This window comes from Lycorma delicatula, chromosome 2 (assembly GCF_047948215.1).
Source record: "Lycorma delicatula isolate Av1 chromosome 2, ASM4794821v1, whole genome shotgun sequence".
NCBI classification, from domain to species: domain Eukaryota; kingdom Metazoa; phylum Arthropoda; class Insecta; order Hemiptera; family Fulgoridae; genus Lycorma; species Lycorma delicatula.
Window position 1 is genome coordinate 237575869 of NC_134456.1, and position 25965 is coordinate 237601833.

Consider the following 25965-nt stretch of genomic DNA (forward strand, 5'->3'; position numbering starts at 1 on the left):
AAATTGGCCGCTCACAAGCGGCGAGTCAATATGGCGAGAACCGCATTGTCAGACCGTGTGGGAGTTTCTTCATGCGGTTGCTTTGTTCAACCGACATCAGTAGTTTGCCTAAGGGAAAAGACTCCTACCGCTCTGCTGTAGGAAGCTAACCGAGAGATATGGCCGGCTACCAGCCTGATTAAGGCTCCAAGCGCTTTAATGGTGGACAGATACTTGCTGGAATTCAGCAGCCCAAGCGTGGCAGCGAATTGCTGCCTTTGACGAGATAAATTTAATTATTGATAATTGACGGGGTGCGCCTACCCATTTTAGTGATATATGACAAGCGGGCGGTGGAACACGCAAGCGAGTGATGTTTGATACCACGCTTATTCCGCTCACGCTTTTAGGTTAGCTCTAGGAGCTATTTAGGACACTGGTCGCTAAACTGTTTCGAGGCTCAGTAGCCGTTTGTGGGACAGACATTCGGTCTTATGCTTTAGGGCGACCGAATGGGGTGGTGGTGAGAGAAATGCCAAACAAACCAAAGCTCTAGGCGATCATTTAATGTGGCATTGTGGATTTTTGTACGATTTCGTCACCGGTAGCATTTTTTGGGCGTCCCGAGAATTTATCATCTTGAATGGATGTACCACGATTAACTTCAGCAGATCCTCTTTTTACCTTCGAAAACGAAAGGGAAAAATTCTTTAATGTGGCATCTAACTCTTTTTGTATGCCCATCGTGTTAAACCATTTTAAAACAATATATCAAACATTTTTAATTCAAACATATCATCCTCTTCAGAGGATTATAGGTACGAATGTAAATGAAGTGTAGTCTTGTACAGTCTCCGGTCGATTATTACTGAGATGTGTAGTTGATTGAAACCCAACCACCAAGGATCACCGGTATCCATGATCTAGTTTTCAAATTCGTACAAAGTAACTGCCTTTACTAAGATTTAACCTTAGACTCCTCTCGACTTCGAAATCAGCCGATTTGCAATGAAGAGTTCACCACTAGACCAGCCCGGTGGATTTCGCATCACGCTACCTAAAGTATCATAATTGACAAATATCATAGTCATTTGGTCATACTTATACCATCTCTGTGTGAGGGGAAAATTTTTTGAACGACTTAGTAGAATGTTATTGAAATGTTAGTGAAATTTCAAGGTTCTCGTATCATTCTAAACTTTTCATAGATCGGTATTCACCCGATTTCACTCCAGTGATAAATGAGGGAAAATCTCTTCTTAGCGGTAACTTACCTAAGATCATCTTTCAGGTTTCAAGTTTTAATATGTTTAGACTTGGCACCTCCATTTAAACACAGTTTTAATTTAACTTCTTAGAGGTGAATCAAGAAATAATTACTTACTTTTTCTGAGGAACCCTCTGTTACAATTATGAAATTTCAGCTATTTAGAAAAAGAAAAAATTTATTATCAGTGATCGAATTATGATGCATTTCCTGTTTGAGTAAATCCTGCTAGGAATTATAAATAAAAATCGTTTCATAGTAATAACTTACATATTAAGATCATATCTATTAAATTTCGGGAGTCCAGCACTTCTGATTTTGGTACCCATTTTCAATCCCTCATGAGTTCTTATTATTAAAAAAAAAAAAAAATATATATATATATATATATATATATTATACAGAAGAATTGAGAGGAGAGTGGAAGAAGTGTTAGGAGAAGACCAATTTGGTTTCAGGAAAAGTATAGGGACAAGGGAAGCAATTTTAGGCCTCAGATTAATAGTAGAAGGAAGATTAAAGGAAAACAAACCAACATACTTGGCGTTTATAGACCTAGAAAAGGCTTTCGATAACGTAGACTGGAATAAAATGTTCAGCATTTTAAAAAATTAGGGTTCAAATACAGAGATAGAAGAACAATTGCTAACATGTACAGGAACCAAACAGCAACAATAACAATTGAAGAACATAAGAAAGAAGCCCTAATAAGAAAGGGAGTCCGACAAGGATGTTCCCTATCCCCGTTACTTCTTAATCTTTACATGGAACTAGCAGTTAATGATGTTAAAGAACAATTTAGATTCGGAGTAACAGTACAAGGTGAAAAGACAAAGATGCTACGATTTGCTGATGATATAGTAATTCTAGCCGAGAGTAAAAAGGATTTAGAAGAAACAATGAACGGCATAGATGAAGTCCTACGCAAGAACTATCGCGTGAAAATAAACAAGAACAAAACAAAAGTAATGAAATGTAGTAGAAATAATAAAGATTGACCGCTGAATGTGAAAATAGGAGGAGAAAAGATTATGAAGGTAGAAGAATTTTGTTATTTGGGAAGTAGAACTACTAAAGATGGACGAAGCAGGAGCGATATAAAATGCCGAATAGCACAAGCGAAACGAGCCTTCTGTGAGAAATATAATTTGTTCACATCAAAAATTAATTTAAATGTCAGGAAAAGATTTTTGGAAGTATATGTTTGGAGTGTCGCTTTATATGGAAGTGAAACTTGGACGATCGGAGTATCTGAGAAGAAAAGATTACAAGCTTTTGAAATGCGGTGCTATAGGAGAATGTTAAAAATCAGATGGGTGGATAAAGTGACAAATGAAGAGGTATTGCGGCAAATAGATGAAGAAAGTAGCATTTGAAAAAATATAGTTAAAAGAAGAGACAGACTTATAGGCCACATACTAAGGCATCCTGGAATAGTCGCTTTAATATTGGAAGGACAGGTAGAAGGGAAAAATTGTGTAGGCAGGCCACGTTTGGAGTATGTAAAACAAATTGTTGGGGATGTAGGATGTAGAGGGTATACCGAAATGAAACGATTAGCACTAGATAGGGAATCTTGGAGAGCTGCATCAAACCAGTCAAATGACTGAAGACAAAAAAAAAATATATATATGTATATATTTTACTTTTCCTAGACACCCCATTCAACATAACTACTAGACTTCAGTTTTCTAAAGCTATCTAGGAACTGGCAGAATTAATTATAAGTAAATCAGTGAGTTTATTTTCCGTAATCATTTGCACCCCTTTTTAACCCCTTAGGGGTGAATGGAAAAAACACAGCTTCATAGGGGTAGATTCCCTACGCTATATATATATCTTCTAGATTTCATTTTCTATCTCTTCTGGTCTCGGCACCCCTTTTCAACCCCATTTTTTTTTGTAATTCTTTAAGGGTTGTTAATCAAAATAATATTTCCTTAATTATCCTAGGTACCGTATTGTAAATAACTACGGTGAATTTTAACATTCTATCTGATCGGGAAATTGAAGATTTAGTTACGAGCGAGTCAATTTGTATATGAATATAAATATTGATTATTATTAGCGCATACATTTCCTAACCTGGTTCTCTTTTTATATACGACTACGGGTTTCACCCCTTACATAGACTTTCCACCATATTTCAACAATCCCAAAATTATATTCATATTTCTTTAAAATTATACTTTTTTGTTGAATTTCTTGTTAAGTAATTTTTTTCGAAATATTTACATCGTGTTAAAATTAATAAATCTATACCATCATGTTATCGGTTACTTCAAAGTAATTAATGATAAATAAAGATGAAATAATCAATTGTTTTATGAATGAAATTTTGTGAAAAGCTTATAAGATGATAATGCTTTTTTAAATCTTAAAAATCGGGTGTGTACACCACATGTCTTCCTTTTGTAAGCCTATTAAATCACGGAGTTGGTTAGAACTTGGTCGGTAAGAGGCGACGAAGTCAACCAACTACGTTTACAGTTCTAAACACGACCTGACCTAACAGTGAAATGAAGATGGAAAAAAAATAAACGTGAAAACATTATATTTCAGTTCTATTAGATTACTAATAAAGAATACTTTCAAAAAAATACCTCGAATTTCGTTAGAAAAAGTTATTTTCCATTTGATGAACCGCGGGACTCGAATATGTCATTTTATTCGTTTTTTTAATGTACCTTTACGAATCACGCCGCTAGATAGCAGTACTTGATAGTACTAGGTAGCGTAAAAAAACTTGATAATGCGCTTGAAACAATAAAATTTAAAAGAAAATATATTAGGCTAGTTTTATTTAATAGTAAATGCTGTTATGTAAATGAAAGTACTAAAGATGAAACAGTTTTTTTAAGTCCCTTCACTTCATTAAAAAATAAATAAAAGTATTACTTTATAAAAAATTATACTATTTTATTAAAAAAGGAATAAATAAAACAGAAATAAATTCGATTGTTAAAATCGAATTTAACGGTAAAAATCGAGGGTTCACTTACAAAGTAATAAGTGCATAAATAACGGATTTTCGATTCGTAAAGGTCATTATACTAGTTTTATTAAAAAAGGAAAAATATGATATGAAATGAATGATATGGTTATCAACAAAAAAAAATTGTTCGTGAAATTCAATCTGTTTGTTCTAAGGCAAACATTTTAGTTTTACAACATTTTATTTTTTTCAATAAAAGAATAATCTAACAAAACACAGTGATATCCAAAAAAAATTACAATGAAATTGTAGCCAAATAAAAGTTTAATTAATGAAATATTTGATCTTACAAAACAACATCGGTTCAAATCCGACTTCATTTACTTTTTCTTATTTTTTTTTTTAATTTAAATATAATGATTTATTAATCTCTGATTGTAAAAAAATTACAATGAATAATAATTCAGTAAAAACAATTTTTAAAAAATATGAAAAAATCACAAGTTTGAAATAAAATTTTCTGTACTTTTAAAAACGTGATATGTAATTTAATAGGCGTACAAGGAATTCATTTGGTGTCCGCATTAAATTTTTTTTTTCAAATTTTTCACATCACCAATAATGAATTTGGTTTTTGTTTACATTAAATAAGCACTTTTTTTGGCAAACGTAGAAACGTATTCTTTCTAAATAAAATTTTTATTTTTTTAACTTTTCTTTGTTTTATTCAACTTAACTTACACCGTTTTGTTCAGAATTGAATTCTCTACTAGTTTTATTAAAATTTGTATGTGTTTATTACTCATTTAACAAAGTTATTATACGTCAAATATAAAAAACAGAGTGTTTATCCCAATTTGTAGTTATTTAACCCAGATTTCTCAAAAGCTATTGCAGATACAGGTTCTAGGATTCTGGGATATTTTATTCAATTTTTCAGGTCAAAAACCATGAGAAATCACTAATTTTGGCCCTAAAATAACGTCCTAAAAATTTCAGTACGACCTCACTTAACCGGGGTAGCTAAAATCCGAGTGAAATCTTTCACTAGCCGTAATTGCAAACGAAGATTTTATGACGTATGTTTGTATTAACTTTTTACATTATTTTCACGAGTAGAATAGATTATGAAAGTCCCGGGAGAACTTCGTGATACGCTCTGTAGATACACTCGTGTTCGTTTCACGGAGGTCGCTACATCTTAAAAAACATAAGAGCTACGAGAAAAAGTAAATATTCTTTATTTTTTTACCGTTATTAAAAATATGAAATCAAGGTTTAACTGTGGATGAGGTGTTTGTGAAGACTGAAAAATTAATTATTCAGGAAGATCTGAGTTCGTCCGATTCTAAATGAAATATCGCCTGTACACTGGATGGGGCGTGCGGGAGCTCAAAACTTCAAGACTTGGCACTACGAGATCTCCAGATATTACACCTTTTTTTGTGTTTATGTTCCACCTTTTACTTGCAGATTTGTATGAGCTAAAAACCAAGATCATAGCTGCAGTATCTTCTGTAACAGAAGATTGACTGCAACGCGTTGCAGAAAATTCAGTAACGCCTTCATATTATCAATGCAACAGATGAAGGATATATAGACGATTTATAAAACGGTAAGTGAAATTTTAAATATTTTTTAATATTACGTAATTTGTTTTGTGACTGCTTTTTTTTTGTCTTCAGTCCTTTGACTAGTTTGATGCAGCTCTCCAAGATTCCCTATCTAGTGCTAGTCGTTTCATTTCAGTATACCCTCTACATCCTACATCCCCAACAATTTGTTTTACATACTCCAAACGTGGCCTGCCTACACAATTTTTCCCTTCTACCTGTCCTTCCAATATTAAAGCGACTATTCCAGGATGCCTTAGTATGTGGCCTATAAGTCTGTCTCTTCTTTTCACTATATTTTTCCAAATGCTTCTTTCTTTCTTCATGTACTTGCCGCAATACCTCTTCATTTGTCACTTTATCCACCCATCTGATTTTTAACATTCTCCTATAGCACCACATTTCAAAAGCTTCTAATCTTTTCTTCTCAGATACTCCGATTGTCCAAGTTTCACTTCCATATAAAGCGACACTCCAAACATACACTTTCAAAAATCTTTTCCTGACATTTAAATTAATTTTTGATGTAAACAAATTATATTTCTTACTGAAGGCTCGTTTAGCTTCTGCTATTCGGCATTTTATATCGCTCCTGCTTCGTCCATCTTTAGTAATTTTACTTCCCAAATAACAAAATTCTTCTACCTCCATAATCTTTTCTCCTCCTATTTTCACATTCAGCGGTCAATCTTTGTTATTTCTACTACATTTCATTACTTTTGTTTTGTTCTTGTTTATTTTCACGCGATAGTTCTTGCGTAGGACTTCATCTATGCCGTTCATTGTTTCTTCTAAATCCTTTTTACTCTCGGCTAGAATTACTATATCATCAGCAAATCGTAGCATCTTTATCTTTTCACCTTGTACTGTTACTCCGAATCTAAATTGTTCTTTAACATCATTAACTGCTAGTTCCATGTAAAGATTAAAAAGTAACGGAGATAGGGAACATCCTTTTCGGACTCCCTTTCTTATTAGGGCTTCTTTCTTATGTTCTTCAATTGTTATTGTTCCTGTACATGTTAGCAATTGTTCTTCTATCTCTGTATTTGAACCCTAATTTTTTTAAAATGCTGAACATTTTATTCCAGTCTACGTTATCGAAAGCCTTTTCTAGGTCTATAAACGCCAAGTATGTTGGTTTGTTTTTCTTTAATCTTCCTTCTACTATTAATCTGAGGCCTAAAATTGCTTCCCTTGTCCCTATACTTTTCCTGAAACCAAATTGGTCTTCTCCTAACACTTCTTCCACTCTCCTCTCAATTCTTCTGTATAAAATTCTAGTTAAGATTTTTGATGCATGACTAGTTAAACTAATTGTTCTGTATTCTTCACATTTATCTGCCCCTGCTTTCTTTGGTATCATAACTATAACACTTTTTTTGAAGTCTGATGGAAATTCCCCATTTTCATAAATATTACACACCAGTTTGTATAATCTATCAATCGCTTCCTTACCTGCACTGCGCAGTAATTCTACAGGTATTCCGTCTATTCCAGGAGCCTTTCTGCCATTTAAATCTTTTAATGCTCTCTTAAATTCAGATCTCAGTATTGTTTCTCCCATTTCATCCTCCTCAACTTCCTCTTCTTCCTCTATAACACCATTTTCTAATTCATTTCCTCCGTATAACTCTTCAATATATTCCACCCATCTATCGTATCGTATTGTGACTGCAATACATTTTTATTATGAAATATTTTTGTTTGATTTCGGGTCATTATTTTTTAAACATTCTGTTTGATTTATGAACGTCCAGCAAAAATTGCAGAAGATAAATTGATAAAAATTTGTATACATATTCTTCTTAAGGTAGAAGTGTACACTAAACAAGTATTTTTTGAAATTCCAAATCTAAAGGATTAAATAGAGTAATAATTTTTTTTTAATCTTCAATAAAAAATGAAGAAGATATTGTATTGATTTCTGGTTTATGTAATCTTCATGTGAATATCTAAAAACAAATTTCTAGATTTTTAGAAATTTTGAGTTTAAAGGGTTAAACTGGAGTTTGAATTTTTTTCTGAAAACCAGCTGTATTTTTACTTCCTTGTACGAATTAAAGGAAGTATTGTGATCGTGAAATATTTCAGTTTTCAGATTTCAACGGAAATATCCATTTTGATCATCCCTGAATCCATTTTGACTAGTTTCGGCGTGACGTCTGTATCTGGCATAACTTAAAAACGATTAACCTTAGGATGTTGAAATTTTGGATTTAGGACTGTTGTTAACATCTAGTTGTGTACCTCCCCTTTCGATTGCAATTGACCGGACCAACAGTGTCCAAGTTTTGGACCAGGTATTTTTATTTCTTCGAATTATTAATATTTACATACTTTTTAATACTATTCTTAATTTTTTTTGTACGGTAGTTGTATATTTTTCTATTTAACATTTAAGTTTAAATTTTATATTTTATCTTTGTTTTTAGTATTTTAGTTTTAGTTTTAATTTTGTTTTTACATTTCTACTTTAAGTTTTTATTTTATTTTTTTATTTTATGTTTCATATTCTTGTTTTCCGGGCGATGATAACACGGAAATGTTATTCGTAAAAAAAAAATACAGTGCCCATAAAGGTCCAAAATAAAAATAAAAATTGGATTTTGGGCTTTTTGATAACTGCAGTAATAGTCCTCATTGAAAGCTTTCAACGATATATAAGTGGTACTTATTTTCATTAGCTCCAGAGTAATAGCGAAATAGAATTTTAATTAATGAAATATTTGGATGTTACAAGGGGAAGGCACATCGGTACAAAAATCGCCGCCCCAAAACCGCGATCGCGAATAGGTATCACCATTTGTAAGTTCCCTATTACCTTCCTTTCCTTTCAAGAAAGAAGAAAGAGGGAACGAGTCCAGCAGCCATCAGCCCAGCAGTCACAAGCCCAGCAGCCACTGACAGCACAGAAGAACGAAGAAACCTGCACTTTCCCCCGTTCAGCCCTTCGGGGCTTCGGGAATTACAAGGTTAATGGTATGTAACTTCGGTTACTACCAATTCTTGGAAAGTGCAGGCCAAAGAAGAACGAAGAGGTCTTCGGAAGAAGAAGAGGGAGAAGAAGAAGGAAGACCAACCACTCGCCTCAACATCACGGACTGGAGTCCGGAACAGAGCCCAGCAGAGATGCGTCCTGAAGGGCAGCCATACCAGAAGCGGATGAAGAGCTTCTCCTATTTCAAAACTTACAATAAGACAAAATAACCCAGCAATTGCGACTCCTCCGGAAAAGGGGACGCATTGCTCCCTCCTTATAGCTAGTGCCCCGTTGTGGCGTATTCCTGCTAGCCTATTAAAGAGTTAGCACCGAAAGGACTTCAGTGGACGGTCTGAAGGGGAATTACGTCGGGAGGACAGGCTTTATAAGCCTAGCCTTCCGCGGTCGGCCCATGAAATGGGTTCGATAACGCTGGTTTAACAACGGATTGGAATGCAATTAAATCCGTCTTAAATTCACTAAAATAATAATAGACAAAAATTGAAAAATTAGATCCGAGATTAAAAAATAACCTTTTAAAAAAACAAGCCCGATTAGAATGATCCAGCAGCAAGGGACTCTGTCCAGGTTCTGCGATAAAGTAGGGAGTAATAGACTCCTGCCAACTTTGCATTCCATTCCATTCCATCGGTACAAATCCGACTTCATCTCGATTTTTTTTTTGATTTTTTAATTAAATATATTAATTTATTAATAATTATTAACGTCTGATTTAAAAAAAAAAAGATTTAGATAAATAATAATTCAATAAAAATATTTTTTAAAAATTGAAAAAATATCAGAAGTAATAAATGAAATAAAATTTTATGCACTTCTCATTTAAAAAAAAAAAAATGTGTATATGTAATTTAACAGGCGTACAAAGAAGTTCACTTAGGATTCTTTTAATTTCTCGGTAACAAATGAAGATATCAACTTGATTTTTTATGTCTGTAGTTACCATCTAAATATCTAAAAATCAATTTGTAGACTTTTCGAAATTCAACCTTGAAAGTGGTGAAGAAAGGTAAAAAACACTTGTACAATGATCGCAAATTTCCCACTATACTAAACGAGATATTCACTAAATTGTAGTTTGAAAAATATTCTTCAGATAAATATTTCAAAATCATTTTCATGCTTTTTTGAATGTTGATTATACGGATTTGAATACTAGATCGTAGGTACCGGTGTTCTTTGGTGGTTGGGTTTCAGTTAACCGCACATCTCAGAAATGATCAACCTGAGACTGTACAAGACTACATTTCACTTACCCTCATACATATCATCCTCATTCATCCTCTGAAGTAATACCTAACGGTGATCCCGGAGGTTAAAAAAAACCCACCAAAGAACACCGGTATCCACGATCTAGAATTCATATCCGAATAAAAGCAACTACCTTTATTAGGATTTGAACCTAGAACTCCCGACTTCGAAATGAGTTCATTTACGTCGACGAGTTTACCGCTAGATCAAACCCGGTGGGTTTATTGGCAAATATTGTTTTAATGACTTTTTCTATTTTTTATATACATTTAAATAAAAGTAAATTTAAAAAGAAAATTTGTATATATCAATTTGCAAAAAAAAAATTTACAAAAGGAGAATTTTTGTAAATTCTGAATTAATTTTTGTGAATTTAATTTTCCAAAAATTAAATTCTTCGTGTATTCTACAGCTAAGTTATTTTTAATAATTATGTTTATTCCAAGAGTAAAAAGGAATATCTTTTGACAGTTTTTTCGGTTAAGTTTTGTTTTTAAAAATTATCGTATAATAATTAATATATAGCCCACCGGGTTGGTCTGCTGGTTAATTCGTCCTCGCAAATCAGTTGTTTAACAGCATATTTTCAAATTCGAAGGTTCTGAGGTTGAAATCCAAGTAAAATTTAGTTGCTTTTACACGGATTTCAATACTAGACTGTACTTTGCTGGTCGGGTTTCAATTAACCGTAGATCTCATGGGTCTGTACAAGACTACGTCTCTTTTACATATCATCCTCATCTCATTGGGCCATGGGAGTGGGGTTTCTTATTGCTGAACAGATTGCAACGTACACATTAGAGGTAAAATAATAATGGAGATGTAGCTTTTGAACCAGGCTTAAACATTTTTTTTTTAAATTCAAATTACCTCATAAACTTTGTCCCCAATTGTCTTCGATAGAAGCATAAGTTAGAATAATAAAAAGAAAAGATTGCTGAGAAGATCTAGAGCTCTGCTTGAATTTCTCATATATTCTGTTTCGTTTTATAAATTATGTTTTTGTACTTTGTCTTGTTTCAATGTTACTATGTTATTATTGTTCCGTGTAATATTTCTATGTTTCGTGTTGTGTATTGAACTCGCTTTTACCTTCTACTGGTAGGTAGTTCAATTCCTTTATTTGGTTAGGTCCTTTCAGTCTTGCTTAAAAGTCTGCGAGATGTGTTTTGTTTTGAGTTCGCTAAATAGTACTACACCATGGGCATGTTTCTAGCGGTATTCGCATCGGAGGCATCCTGGTCGAGGCGGACTGGAATATGTCAAAAGTCGAGGTTTCGTAGATGACCTCCGGTAAAGCCCATAAGCGCTCGGAACAGAGGGGATGGCAGAGGAAAGTGAATTCCCCTACGGGGTCAGGTTGGTGGGGTTGTTGGTGTCATTCTTTTTTTTTTGTCTTCAGTCATTTGACCGGTTTGATGCAGCTCTCCAAGATTCCCTATCTAGTGCCAGTCGTTTCATTTAGGTATACCCCTACATCCCTAACAATTTGTTTTACATATTCCAAACGTCTGCCTGCACAATTTTTCCCATCTACCTGTCCCTCCAATACCAAAGCGACTATTCCAGGATGCCTTAATAGGCCTGTAAGTCTGTCTTTTCTTTTAACTATATTTTTCCAAACGCTTCTTTCTTCATCGATTTGCCGCAACACCTCTTTATTTATCACTTTATCTACCCGTCTGGTTTTTAACATACTCCTATAGTATCGCATTTCAAAAGCTTCTAATATTTTTTTCTCAGGTGCCCCGATCGTCCAAACTTCACTTTCATATAAAGCTACGCTCCAAACATATATTTTCAAATATGTTTTCCTGGCGTTTAATTAATTTTTGATGTAAGAAAATTATATTTCTGACTGAAAGCTCGTTTCGCCTGTGCTATCAGACATTTTATATTGCTCCTGATTCGTCCAACTTTAGTAATTCTACTTTCCAAATAACAAAATTTTTCTACCTCCGTAATCTTGACTCTTCCTATTTTTATATTCAGCGGTCCATCTACGTTATTTCTACAACATTTCATTACTTTCATTTTGTTCTTGTTTATTTTCATGCGATAGTTGTTGCGTAGGACTTCATCCATGCCATTCATTTTTTCTTCTAAATCTTTTTTACTCTCGGCTAGAATTACTATATCATTAGCAAATCGTAGCATCTTTATCTTTGCACCTTGGACTGTTTCTCCGGATCTAAATTGTTCTTTAATATCATTACCTGTTAGTTCTATGTAAAGATTAAAAAGGTAACAAGAATAGGAACATCCTTGTCGGACTCCCTTTCTTATTACGGCTTCTTTTTTATGTTCTTCGATTATTACTGTTGCAATTTGGTTCCTGCAAATGTTAGCAATTGTTCTTCTATCTGTATACTTTAGCCCTAAATTTTTTAAAATACTGAATATTTTATTCCAATCTACGTTATCAAATGCCTTTTCTAAGTATATAATAGTCAAGTATGTTGGTTTGTTTTCTTTAATCTTCCTTCTATTATTTCTCTGAGCGCTAAAATTGCTTTCCTTGTCCCTAACTTTTCCTGAAACCAAATTTCAGATTCTCTTTTTAACCAATTTTATAAGTTATTTTTTAAAAAAATCTCAGTTTTTTGGATCGAAATCTGGGAGCTGTTTTAGTTTTTCAAATCGAAATTTACAATTTTTAACTGAAAAACTGAGGCGATTATTTGATCTCTTATTTCATTAAAATCGGTTCAATCGTTTTATAATTGGGAGTCATAAATAAATAAATCATCCTAAAGATATATTTCTTGGTATAGTCTGATTGTAAAATTACGAAATTATGCTAAATTTATTACTGTATTATTAATAAAATATTAAAAAATTTGTCTCACATTAGATTATAAATCTCATTAAAAAAAAAATTGAAATTTTTTCCGTCACGAATTTTATAAATATTTAAAAAAATTAACAAATGATTAAAAAGTTAAAAAAATGGAGGCGAAATGTTAACTTCAAGTTTTCTTTCAAATAATTTTTTTTTGCGTTTACATGTTAAATTTTTAAAAATAGGTAATGAGCTAATGGAGATGATTTATAAACATGTTACCATTTTAAATATGACTAAATTTAAAAATAATATTAGGAAATGTAATTATTTATTACTTATAAAAAATAAAACAATATAATTAACGTAAATTCTATCGTTAGAAATGCCGTTTAACGGCAACGGATATGAGAAATCGGGTATGTTCATTATTACATAACATAAAAGAATGTGTATATTATTTTAACAGATTAATTAACATTTATAATACATTAACTTTAATAAAAACGATAATCAATTCTTAAAAAAATAAAATAAAATAAAAATAATAAACAAATTTGGAAACAAGAAATGATCCTATAATACCTCACTTAAAAATACATTTGGGAGGAGTCATGCGCAATGAATCTGCGCATCGGAGGCATAAGGCAGTGGTTTCCCGTACAGCAGCACGTGTAAACTTCTCCGGTCGTTGGCCTGTACTTCCCCTCTCCCCATTTAACAAGATGCATCCGAAGCAAAGAAGAGAATTTGTTTGGCCCTTTCTTGTATCTGTTCTTCATTCCTTTACGTATCTCTATAAATAGAAACTTCCTGCTTTTTTTCGATCCAAATTTTTTTCTCTCTTTGGTTTTTATCAACAATTAAAAAAATAAATAAATAAAAACATAAAAATTGGAAGTTTATATACTAATAAATATTATTAACTGATAGGCGATTGGCGAATAGTTTGTTTGAAAATTATCATATTAGATAGAAATACCGTGTAAAAAGCATTGACCGACGAAAAATTTTCAAAATACCATACTCTGACCTATATGAATTGTTTAATTCACAAAAATATCAAAAATAGAACGACTTCACAAACTTTTACTAATAAATAAATTTGCTTTAAATGAATTCTGACTTTAAAAAACCTTTAAAAAAATTTAGATTAACACAAATTGTAGATTTTTATAAGAAAAGTTAGTTTACAATCAACGTTATTGATAAAAAATAAATTGTATACATATAATTCTACAATAATATTTTAACTCCAGATAATTATTTTAAACCTCTTTTCTTTTCATTTATTATTTCATATAATTAAATATTTTAAAATGTATTATATATTTTATTTTGACTTAGGCATCAAATAATAAATAATTTTTTAATTGAGATAATCCATCCTAGGAACAAACAAAATGAAAATACAATTTCAGCAAACAAAAGTATTTCAAGGAAACATTATTGAAAAAGTTTTTTTTAAATTTCCCGACCTCCATAATAAATTTTAAAATTGATTAATCTTGAAAATATCTATTGAAACAAAAACCGAAATTTCCGCGGCGCTTGTGTTTATACTATATATAAACAAAATATATATTAGATTTGTTCTAATCAGATCATTATAATTAATTTTTAAGAATGTAATTTATATCCGGAAGATTTAATAAGTATTTGTTTCAAAAAGATACTAAGTGATACTAAATAATAAACAAATGACCTGTGTAAAGGTTAAAACATAACTATAACGCAATGAATAACTGAATATTTATTTACCCTGACAAATATATTCAGTATCGTTATCGTTTAAAATCTTTATTTAAATAAAATTTCATTTCATTTCATAAAAAAATCAAATTAATTATCTGTAATAAGAGATTTATGAGTTCTGTTCTTTAAGATGAATTTTATAAAATTAAAATTATATATATATATATATATTAAATCAACTAAAACAAAGTTAATTTTACTTTTACATTGTTAATAGACTGGCATGGTAAAAATTAAATAAAAATGTATTGTAAGTTGAACAAGAGTACTACTATACAACAGAGAGTATAATTCGAATCGATGAATGCAGTGCGTTAGGTTGGCAACAATTGTTGCTTCTGACGTAGCTACACGCGCGTCTCTGTACGGGAAACCAGTGCCTATGCCTCCACGTGTAGTAGATTTGTAGGTCGTTGATTCCACGCGTAGGGGGGCAGCAAGTAAACTGATTTTCGGCACATTCGGCTTCATACGAACCGCTTCGGGTGTTTTCGTAGCTATTGAGGTAAACAGTTCCAAAGCAGAACTTCATTTTGCTCTTGATTGAGATCCGTTTGTACCTGATTTGTCATCTGTTATCCGTTATTAATTTACATTATGTAATTAAAAACATTTCATTATGTATTTATCGTCATAATTTGGACGGTTTTGGGTCTCATGTCAGCCGGACTGTGGGAGTGAAAGTTTGGACCTTGAGAGCGGCTGGCTACCAGTAACCGTCGTACCATAGGTCATGTGTAGCTTGCGTTTGGTCATCTAATTATACTCTTAATGTAAGTCTAACATCAGTCTATACAATTTATATTTACATTAACGAATACATTTTAAGTATATCTCTTATTATGATTATGTATTGAAAATATATTTCTTTGTTATAAACCGAATATTTTTAACGATATACGTGTATAATGCTTACGTACATACATACGTATTACATTACATGAATTATAAATGAAAAAAACAATGCGATAGGTCAGTATCAGATTATGTTTTCTGAGTAGGCTCAAAAATATTTTAATTTTACATTCATCTAAAATTATTTTACTAATATATATATATATATATATATACATTTTTTGTTTGTTAAATAATTATGTTATTTAGTTACAATTTTTTTTCAAATAAAATACATTTTTTTATTTAAAGATTATAAATTAAATTATTATTACTAATAATAATTATGAGGATATATTAAATAATAATTTTCTTTTTCAAAATTATATATATATACTGCCCCACCACTTTTACCACCAAAGAGCTCATTGACCCTATATACCTTTGTTCTGTTTAACTATAATAAGGTCGCTGTTTGTTAAAGATTATGGATATCTGTTCAGTTTAAAAAATTTTATTATATATTCTGGTGGATATAAAAAAATAATAAAGATATGTTTTAATTGTTAATTATTATTAATATTATTATTTTTGAATCTAAATATGAATCCAAACCGCTTGAACCACCATGACTTCTGAGTAAAATCATTAATTTTTTTTTGTATAAATTTCTTATTGTATTTTTATTTAAATAACGATTAGAAAATTATAAATTTAATAAAAGTTCCTTACTAAATCATCATTTTTAATATTAATAAGCTATAAATGCGATTAATGATTATGAAATTAATTTTGTGGAAAGTTAATCAATATATGGAACATCAGATTCTATCCAACATTATTTTAATGAAAATATAAAATAATGTTCAGTATTGAACTGTAAGATTGACTTTAATTTTGTCTTTATTTTATTAAATGTTCTATGCATTTGAAATCGGTTAAAATCGTTATTAATATTGTATAAATAAAAAACATTCAATAAATTACGCTTTTAAGAAAAAAAGCTATATATATATATATATATATCGTAGAATTTTATTTCTTACTAATGATGAATTTCGTACTTATTGCAAAAATTACTTTCCACATATTCATTACACACTTTTTTCATTACTCAAAATGTTGTAGGGGTTGTTGCACCCAGGGACCTGCTAATGCTATAGGCTCGAATATCCCCCACCATCTACTTTATGCTTGTATCCCTTCCAAAGTTGCTAGACAACCATCGCACAGTGCGTTATTCGAACTAAAGTAGCGTTCTTTGTATTGATGATCTTTATGATGAAATCTTATCAATTGGAATTTATGGCAAAAAATAAATAAATAAATAATCATTAATAAAATTATCGTTTAAAAATAGATAAATATATTTTAAACTATATTAATTTAAAATGCAATTTTCTTTGTAAGGAAGGGTGACAATAGAAATATTTAAACAACTTATATAATATCAACAAAATTTGATAAAGGTAAATATTCTGTATCTTCAGTTTTCTTTTATACTTTTTTTTTAAGTGGGGGTAATTAAATAAAAAATAGAATTAATTCTTATGTTCATTTTGGTTTTAATGATTTTATATTTGTATTGACATTAATTATCTTGTATTTATTTTTTTGTTAAATTTTGCATTATTATTATTATTATTAATGAATTATACGTGTTATAAAAATATAACATAAATATATATATATATATATATATATATATATATATTAAAAATTGTTTTGCTGTTTAAATAAAAAATATTTTTATTATTATACGTATTTTTATTGAAAAGATATGAAATATAAAATTTATAAATTCTACAAAGATTTAACTGTTGAATAAACTGAATAAATTTTATTTTATAATAATGCAAAATACAAATATTTTTTTCTATTTTTAAACTTTATAAAAATAAAAAAAAAAAATTAATAAATTTTTAAAATATTATAAACAATTAAAATATGATTTAAAAAGTTACATCAATTTTATACTTTAATACATTGCATGTATGCACGAACTTATAAATTTATTTAATTTTTAATAAAATGATAAATTTAAAAAAAAATAATAAAAAAATTTTTTTATACTTTTAAGATAATAAAATGTACTATGTTTTAGCGAACGTACTCGCACGTAAAACCTTGAAAAGTAATCCCAGCTTCTTCTTGACAAGTTGGAACGCAACCCCATACCACAAACTACTACCGCGCTTTATAGTTTAAGCAACAAGCGTACATTGATTAAATTATGGGTTAACAGTACAGATGTACTTATTGCTAACCTTATAGTTTTAGACTTTACTTATTTTATTGTTTTACGGTTTAAACCAAAGGTAAATCAAATGTTATTTATTTACATTTTCCTTGATTGTTATTTGTTTATTTTTTATTGAATTGTTTGTTTACAAATCTTACAACTAATATTTCTACTTTTTTATTTTTATTTTTTTTTTTATACCCAAGAACAAATCTAATTATTCTATTTTCTTGAACCTATTTTTTTTTTGTTCGTTCAGATCGCTAAGGATCACGTTTGCTTAACAGTTGCAACTTCTTTTGTTTTCGCAATATTTTTTCATTTTGTTGTTTCTTATTCTTCCTCGGCCCATTTTTTTTCTACAATCTTCTTAATCCTTCTTCTCTTGAAACTTAGATGCTTTGATTAATTTTCTAAACCGGTCTTTATTTAAACAGGGTTTCTTTGGAGATTTTTAAAGTTTTAAAATTTTTTTCTACTATTGTTAACCGATAAGTTTTAATAGTTCTGCTGTTATAAAAGTTAAATACTTGTTTTTTTAATTTGTTTTCACTCATTCTGTATAAATTCCCATAAAAATGGAATTTTCTTCTCCGGATGGTGCCTTTATTTTTTCTGTTTTTTTTTTATAAATTTCTGTTTCACTTTTTTGTTTTTTAAATTCCGTCCTGGTAATCGACTCTGTATGTATGTTTCTTAAAATTCTTTTTTTTTATTTTAAAAAGGTTTTTATCTGAAAAATTTGCAAACACTCAGCGCCATATAACGCCTCAGGAAGAATAATTGTTTTGTTAGGTCGGAGTATAGCGTTATACGAAAGCGATTTATTATATAGATTTCGTGTTAAGTTGAACACTAGAGCCATTTTCTGCGTTCACTCTTTTAGCGCTTCCTTTTCCAGAACGTTTGGGATTATTATGTAGCTATTTATACGATATTTATCTTTTTTTTGAAAGAAAATACGGATCTTCTAAAAAGTACTGTATCTGTCGTAAAAATAAATCTTATAAAATCAGTTTTGAAATTATAAATTTTGTTTTTTAACGTATTAAATCGCTATATTTTTTATTATGTAATATAATAATAATATAATATTGTAAAATAATTATATATTTTATAATATCATTTTTTAATTATTGTACTGTGTATTTATTTTGAGGTTGAAATCCTAGTAAAGGTAGTTTCTTTTATATGGATTTGAATACTAAACAATGGATACCGGAGTACTGTGATGATAGATGGGGTTTAATTAACCATACGTCTCAGGAACGGTCGGCCCGAGTCTGTACAAGACTACACCTCATTTACATATCGCATATATCATCCTCATTTCATTATGCCGTGGAGGGGGGAATCGCTTATTGTTCACTAGGTGACTTCAACGTACGCATTTGAAATATTAAAAAACGTATTAAATTATTGTATAAGTATTACACGTGTTATTAGTAAATGTTATAATTAGCCCCTCATTATTTTCGTTGCATTTTTTTTTTTTTTTATTGTTCATAGTAAAATATAAAGGTGACCTATGTAACCCGAACAGTATAAAAATAAACATATTTGTAAAACAGACAAAACCCTTCAAAAAATTTATTTTGAATTACTTTCCCGTCTAGATAACGCTATATATATTTTTTTCTTCTTCTTTAATTAGTGCCAAATTAAAAACATTTTTCAATAATTTATGAAACATTTATTTAGCGATGACTTCAAAAAGGTGAAATTTAAATAACAGTTGAAAAGTATTTATTGCTATAATGTGCGTTATATATATATAAAACAGTGCAATTATTAAAATATTCGTTCGCAAAAAACAAACGATGAGAAAGATATGACGATAAAAATAATTAAAGGAATACAAAATAAACTATTAGCTAGGATGATCTAATTCTAAGGTCTGGGGACTCGGGAATAAGCATTATTTTTACTTCAGATTTTTTAATAATTCATTTTTTGCGTAAAAATACTTAAATATCATAAAAAGTTTAAAAAACTTCAAATATTTTAAGTAACTTTAAAAAAAAAACGAAAAACATAATTGGTTGATTTGATCGTAAGGCTAAAACATATTTTCAACCGCAGAGATCTAATTATAACCTTTTTTAAGTCGTTTAAAAAAAAATTTCATAAACACATTAAATATTGTAACAAATAATTTAATTTAAATAACTTTTAAGAACGTTTAACAGCTAATAAAAATTTGTTTAAAACTGTACAATTAACAAAGAAATCTACTGTAATAAAAAAAATGTTATAAATAAATAAATATGTAACGGTAATTCAATCGCGTAAAAGTTATTTTTAAAAATCTTACATAAGGCGTTCTTGAAAATAAAAAAAGGTATCTTTAAAGTCAAACAATAAAATAATCTATATTTCATTGACCGTCAACTCCGATCCGATTAATTTTTTACAGATAATTTTTCAGATTATATTTTGTTTGTCTTGTGCAAAAAAAAAAGAAGGTTTTACACCATCTTCAATTCAGTATAGAATTACTATAGTACAGAACCTGATTTCGAAGTCGAAAATTCTAAGGTTCAAATCCTACTAAAGGCGCTTACTTTTATACGGATTTGAATACTAAATTGTAGATACCGGTGTTCTTTGGTGGTTAGGTTTTAATGAACTACACATTTGAGGAACGGTCGACCTGAGACTGTACAAGGCTCCATTCATTTACATTCATACATATCATTCTCTGATGTAATACCTTACGGTGGTTTCGGTGGCTAAACAGTGAAAAAAGTATACAATTGATGATTAATTTCATGATGTCGACAGTACAATATTAGAAATGAAAATAATTTTTCTTTCATATTTTAGAGTTGGATACCACGTGAAGGAGTCTTAATGTTGTATTTGCTGTTTACAAAGTGAGCAAAGCATCTACGTAAAGTTGTGGTCGACATAATATGGTAATCAAAATTATTACTATTTTTATATATTTATTTATTTATTATTTTATTAACAGAATCATTAAGTTCTAAAATCGACATAAACTATAATCGACTTTTAAGATATGCGATTGTACAAAAGATCTTATATATATATATTAAACATTTTTAATAGACGTATCTTTATTAATTATTAGTCCTTACTCGTTTGTATACAGTAACCAATATTATTATTTTCTCATTTTAAAGTCTCTTAATAAAGAAATAAAATTTTACTGAAAAAATAATTAGTGTTTAAAATAAATTATTGATATATAATCTTAGTTTTTTTTGTAAAAAAAACAAAGTATGATTTTTTTTCCGAAAATAATATATGAGTCCCGTAGTGATAAAGTCTATTAGATTTGTTTATTTTGTTATCTAATAATATTAAATATGTTATTGCTAATATTTTACAAAATAACTAAATTTTAAGTTTAAAATTGACATAGATTAATTATGTAATCAATAATTTATTACAATTTCTAATTAATAAAAGTTATAAATGTTATCTAATCACATTTTAGATATTTACAACAAAAAAAATTAATTTTTATTTTGATAAAAATATAGTCGTATTTCACAGCCTTTCAAAATTCATTAAATTGTCAATCTTTTTTTTTGTGGAATATCTTTTTTTGTGATAATTTTTTTTTATTTTTATAATAGTATGTATTTATTTATAATTTATAAAACTAATGTTTACAGAATAAAAAATAAAATTTAACATATTTCTCCTAAAAATAAAAATAATTTATAATTCCACGTTTTAAGTTAAAATCTGATAGATAAACAAAAATATTCGCAAAAGGAATCCTTCGATATTCGCCATAAATGACAATAATTCATAATTTCCCCAACGTATGTAAATAATTAAGATTAAATATCCATCAATTTAAAGGGAAACATTTTTTACTTCCTTGTACGAAAATATTGTGATCGCAAAAAATTTCGGTTTCCAGATTTCGACGGAAATATCTATTTTCACCACCCCTCAATCCATTTTGACTAGTTTTGGCGTGACGTCTATATATACGTATGTATCTCGCATAACTCAAAAACGATTAGCCGTAGGATGTTAAAATTTTGAATTTAGGGTTGTTGTAACATCTAGTTGTGCATCTCCCCTTTTGATTGCAATCGACTGAACCAAAAGTGTCCAAAAAGCCGAAAATCCCCAAAAAATAGGATTTTGAACTTTTTATTAACTGCAGTAATAACACCTCATTGCAAGCTTTGCAACGATATGTCATAAGTGTACTTATTTTCATTGGCTTCAGAGTTATAAGTAAATAAAATTTTAATTAATGAAATATTTGGATCTTACAAGGAGAAGGCACATCGGCACATCGGTTCGAAGGAGAACCGAAAAAAGGAGACTTCATCTCCTTTTTTTAATGTTTTTTTTTTTTTTTTTATTTTAAATATACTAATTCATTAACAATTATTAACCTGTCATTGTAAAAAAAGTTTTCGACGAATAATAATTCAATAACAAAAAAAATATATTAAAAACATCATAAGTGATAATGAAATAAAATTTTATGTACTTTTCATTTTAAAAAAACGTGTAATTGTAATTTAATAGGCGTACAAGGATGTCATGTGTTGTCCACATCAGATTTTTTTTATATTGGTCTGTCTCGCATCCCTTAATAGTCCAGGCGGTATCTGTTTTAAAATCGGGATATTCGGAATTTTTCTACATGATCACTAATAATTCTTGCTTTAATGCCTCCGAAATACCATCAGCAATGATTATTTCGTTACGGGCCGGTTGAAAAAGGTGTGCTTAACTTTTTATTAAACAAATTGTAAAAACAAAAACCGCATAAATATCCATTTTTTTCTCCTATTTCCATAAATAACTCGATAACTGTTCATTTTACAGAAAAGATCGAGAGAGAAAAAAGTTTTGTTATTAAATTTTACATACAATATGTAAATAAAAAGAAAGAAAAAATTAATGTAAGAAGTGACTTATTTAAATGAATGAATGAATAAATGTATTGATTTATTGAAAAACTATTATAAACCTGTTAATAAATAAAACACCGCTAAAAAATAAACTGAAAAAGAGAAAAATTTAAGATTAAAATTATAATAAAAATGAACAAGTCGATTAATTTTTCAGCGATAAGTAAACTGAATTATATTACACCTTACAACTTCTAGGTTAATGACGCAACTGACGTCATATTTGTATCGTCCGGGCGTGTTTAACACTGACCTACAATTTGCATACATATTTATTTATATACTTATCGTCAGCTAAACCAGCAACAATTGGCATTTCTGCGGTTTCGCATTGTAAAATAAGTTGCACTTAAACTAAACTACAGATATTGCGGTTAAGAATGTAAGGTTTCTGTGTTAATTTATACAACACAACGAATCCTTGCGTTACGCGAATATTCAGCAAGCATTCAGTTTAGCAATCTAAACTATTTTTACTTCCTTGTACTAAGTAAAGGAAGTATTGCGATCGCAAAAAATGTCGGTTTTCTGATTTCAACTGAAATATCCATTTTGATCATCCCTCAATTCATTTTGACTAGTTTCGCCGTGACGTCTGTACGTACTTATGTATCTCGCATAACTCAAAAACGATTAACCGTAGGATGTTGAAATTTTGGGTTTAGGACTGTTGTAACATCCCCTTAGTTCGATATAACATCTCCTTTTTTTTTGTGTTGTGCACTTCCTCTTTTGATTGCAATCTAGTTAACCGAGTGTCCAAAAAAGCCCAAAATCCAAAAAATTGGATTTTGGACTTTTTATTAACTGCAATATAAATAAGCCCTTACTGAGAGCGTTTCAACGACTTATCATAAGTGGTACTTATTTTCATCGGTTTCAGAGTTACCGAATAAGATTTTAATTAACGTTATATACTTGGATCTTACAAGGGGAATACACATCTGTTCGAATTCGATCTCATTTCTTTTTGGTTTTTAACTTTTTTTTAATTTAAATTTATTGATTTATTAATTAATTTGTGATTGTAAAAAAGAGTTTACAATAAATAATAATATAATAAAAGAAATATGAAAAAAAAATCAGAAGTTAGTGAAATAAAATTTTATGAACTTTTAAAAATGTATATATGTAATTTAATAGGCGTAAGAGAAGTCACGTGGTGTTCATGTCAGATTTTTTGAGTACTATCCGTACTCGAAAATCTTAATTTCGTTAATACTGTAGGTGTGACTTGACTAACAAGTCAAAATTATTTCACAGTTAATATAAATATTATATGTAAGTAAAGATTTATTTTTAAAATTAAAAAAAAATATATATATTTCTAAATTATTTTGTATGATATATCTACCGCACATATAAGCTTGATGAATATGCTTGACGAGTATCAATGTAGAAATTCTGTATTGTATGAAAAATTCTAACTGAGATTCTAACGTATGATTTTGAGACTACTACTCCCTACGCGCCTCGGAGGACGGATAATTATTACTTTTATTATTATTAGTACTACAACAGCAACAACCTTTTATCATTAGTTTTTAGTCTGGTACATTGCATTACTACTTTTTTTTTCTAATATCACACTGTTCTTTTAAATTTATTTTAACTTCTAACTTTCATTATCTCAAACTTGTTTAGATTCAAAAATTTATTATATAAATTTTGATAAAATTTACGGGGTTTCTCGTAATCTGTTTACCTTAGAGATTGGTATCGGGTGATTTTTTTTTTAATTTCTAGTTATCGTTTCGACCCCCACCAGAGCTTGTCTGCTATGTCTGCCGACATATACCGGCGAAGGTCCGAATAAGCAAATATTTCGGTCTTTCACTGATGTATTTGGTATGTGTCGACATTCACCGGAGAATATCGACATTTGCCAGATATTGGTTTTTCACGGTAACATATGCACGAAACGTTTTAGTTTAATTAATACGACGTTAATTTTCATAAATATTTACATATTATCTGATCTCGCTTCAAAAGAAAAAAAAAATTACGTTTAATGTTTAACACATCACTAATTAATATTTAATTAATGTGAACATATTTCCATTATAATTCAGTTTACGTTCATTTTTTTTTTTTTAATTTATAACGACAAAAAAATTAAATTAAAATAATAATACCTGTAAATTATAAATTCTTTTTTCATAGTTCACAAAAAATATTTACTGTTAACTCCTACGCAATTTTTTCGATTTATATCTTCACATTTACGATCTGAATTTATCCCTCAACATATATATATATATATATATATATATATATATATATATATGTTATTCTTTAATTTTGATTAAATAAATTTTTTAAATAACAGATTAGGTATAAAAAGAAAATTGAAACGTTAAATAACAGTCGTAAAATAAAATTTTATTACTAACCATGATCAATGTATCCATTTTTTCTACATTAATTGCGTTGATAATTTTTTTTTATTCTATATAAATACTGAATGAAAAAGTACGTTAAGATAAATATGCTAACTGGTTAAACATTACAATACGGTTTTAAAAATAATGCAATTTATTGTTATTTTTATTACGAATTAAAAAAAAATAATTTGTAAACTATAAAGAATTTTACGTAGATGAATTAAATTTTTATTTAGTAAAATAATAATTTTGTTTATACATTTTATTTATACATTTATACATTTTATTTAATTCCTACGTGATTTAAATAATCATTTTTAATTTTATTCCTTATCATGAATTTAGTACATTGTTTCTATTATATATATCACTTTATTATTCCATAACACCGTGCAAAAAGTAAAAAAATAATATTGAAATGGTTATCCTGAATATGCCAAAATCTACGAAATTAGATTATATTAGCGAGCGGTTTGGCAATTTGGCACTAAATTCAATATATATATATATATTCATTGACTTTTAACATCACAAAGTTCATTACAACTTCGACGGTAAGAGTCCAGAGCTAAGTCAATGAACTATGTATATAGTTCTAAAAGTGAAATGAAAATGAGAAAAAAAAATTAAAAAGTTAAGTATGAAAACATTATATTTCAGTTCAGTTAGATTTGTAACAAACAATACTTTTAAAAAAATACCTCGAATTTTGTTAGACAACGATTTTTTTCCGTTTGATGAACCGCGGGACTCGAATACGTAATTTTTTTTTTCATTTTTTTAAGGTGACTTTACGAATCGCGCCGATAGATAGCAGTACTTGATAGTATTACGTAGCGTACAAAAACTTGATAATGTACTTGAAATAATAAAATTTAAGAGAAAATATATTACAGGTTGTTTTAATAGTAATTGCTGTTATGTAAATGAAAGTACTGAAGACAATTTTTTTAATTCCCATCACTTCTTTAAAAAAAAAATAAAAGTATTAGTTTATAAGAGATTATAC

The 25965-nt window shown here is 29.2% G+C and overlaps 1 protein-coding gene and 1 long non-coding RNA gene across 5 annotated transcripts in view; one reads left to right on the forward strand and one right to left on the reverse strand.

The window, feature by feature from the left end:
* LOC142319777 (uncharacterized) overlaps window positions 1-25965 on the reverse strand; it is a 180695-nt gene that overhangs the window by 84240 nt on the left and 70490 nt on the right. The gene's annotated exons all lie outside the window — the stretch shown is intronic.
* The window catches only part of LOC142319776 (uncharacterized), a 53607-nt gene continuing 42732 nt past the window's right edge, over window positions 15091-25965 (forward strand). For 2 of the 4 annotated variants that reach the window (XR_012755269.1, XM_075357446.1), the window contains exons 1-2: window positions 15091-15356; window positions 20486-20577. The gene's annotated coding sequence lies outside the window, so the exon portion shown is untranslated. Of the gene's footprint in view, window positions 15357-16763; window positions 16887-20485; window positions 20578-25965 lie in introns of those variants that run through there. The other 2 variants (XM_075357447.1, XM_075357448.1) reach the window with 2 other exon arrangements.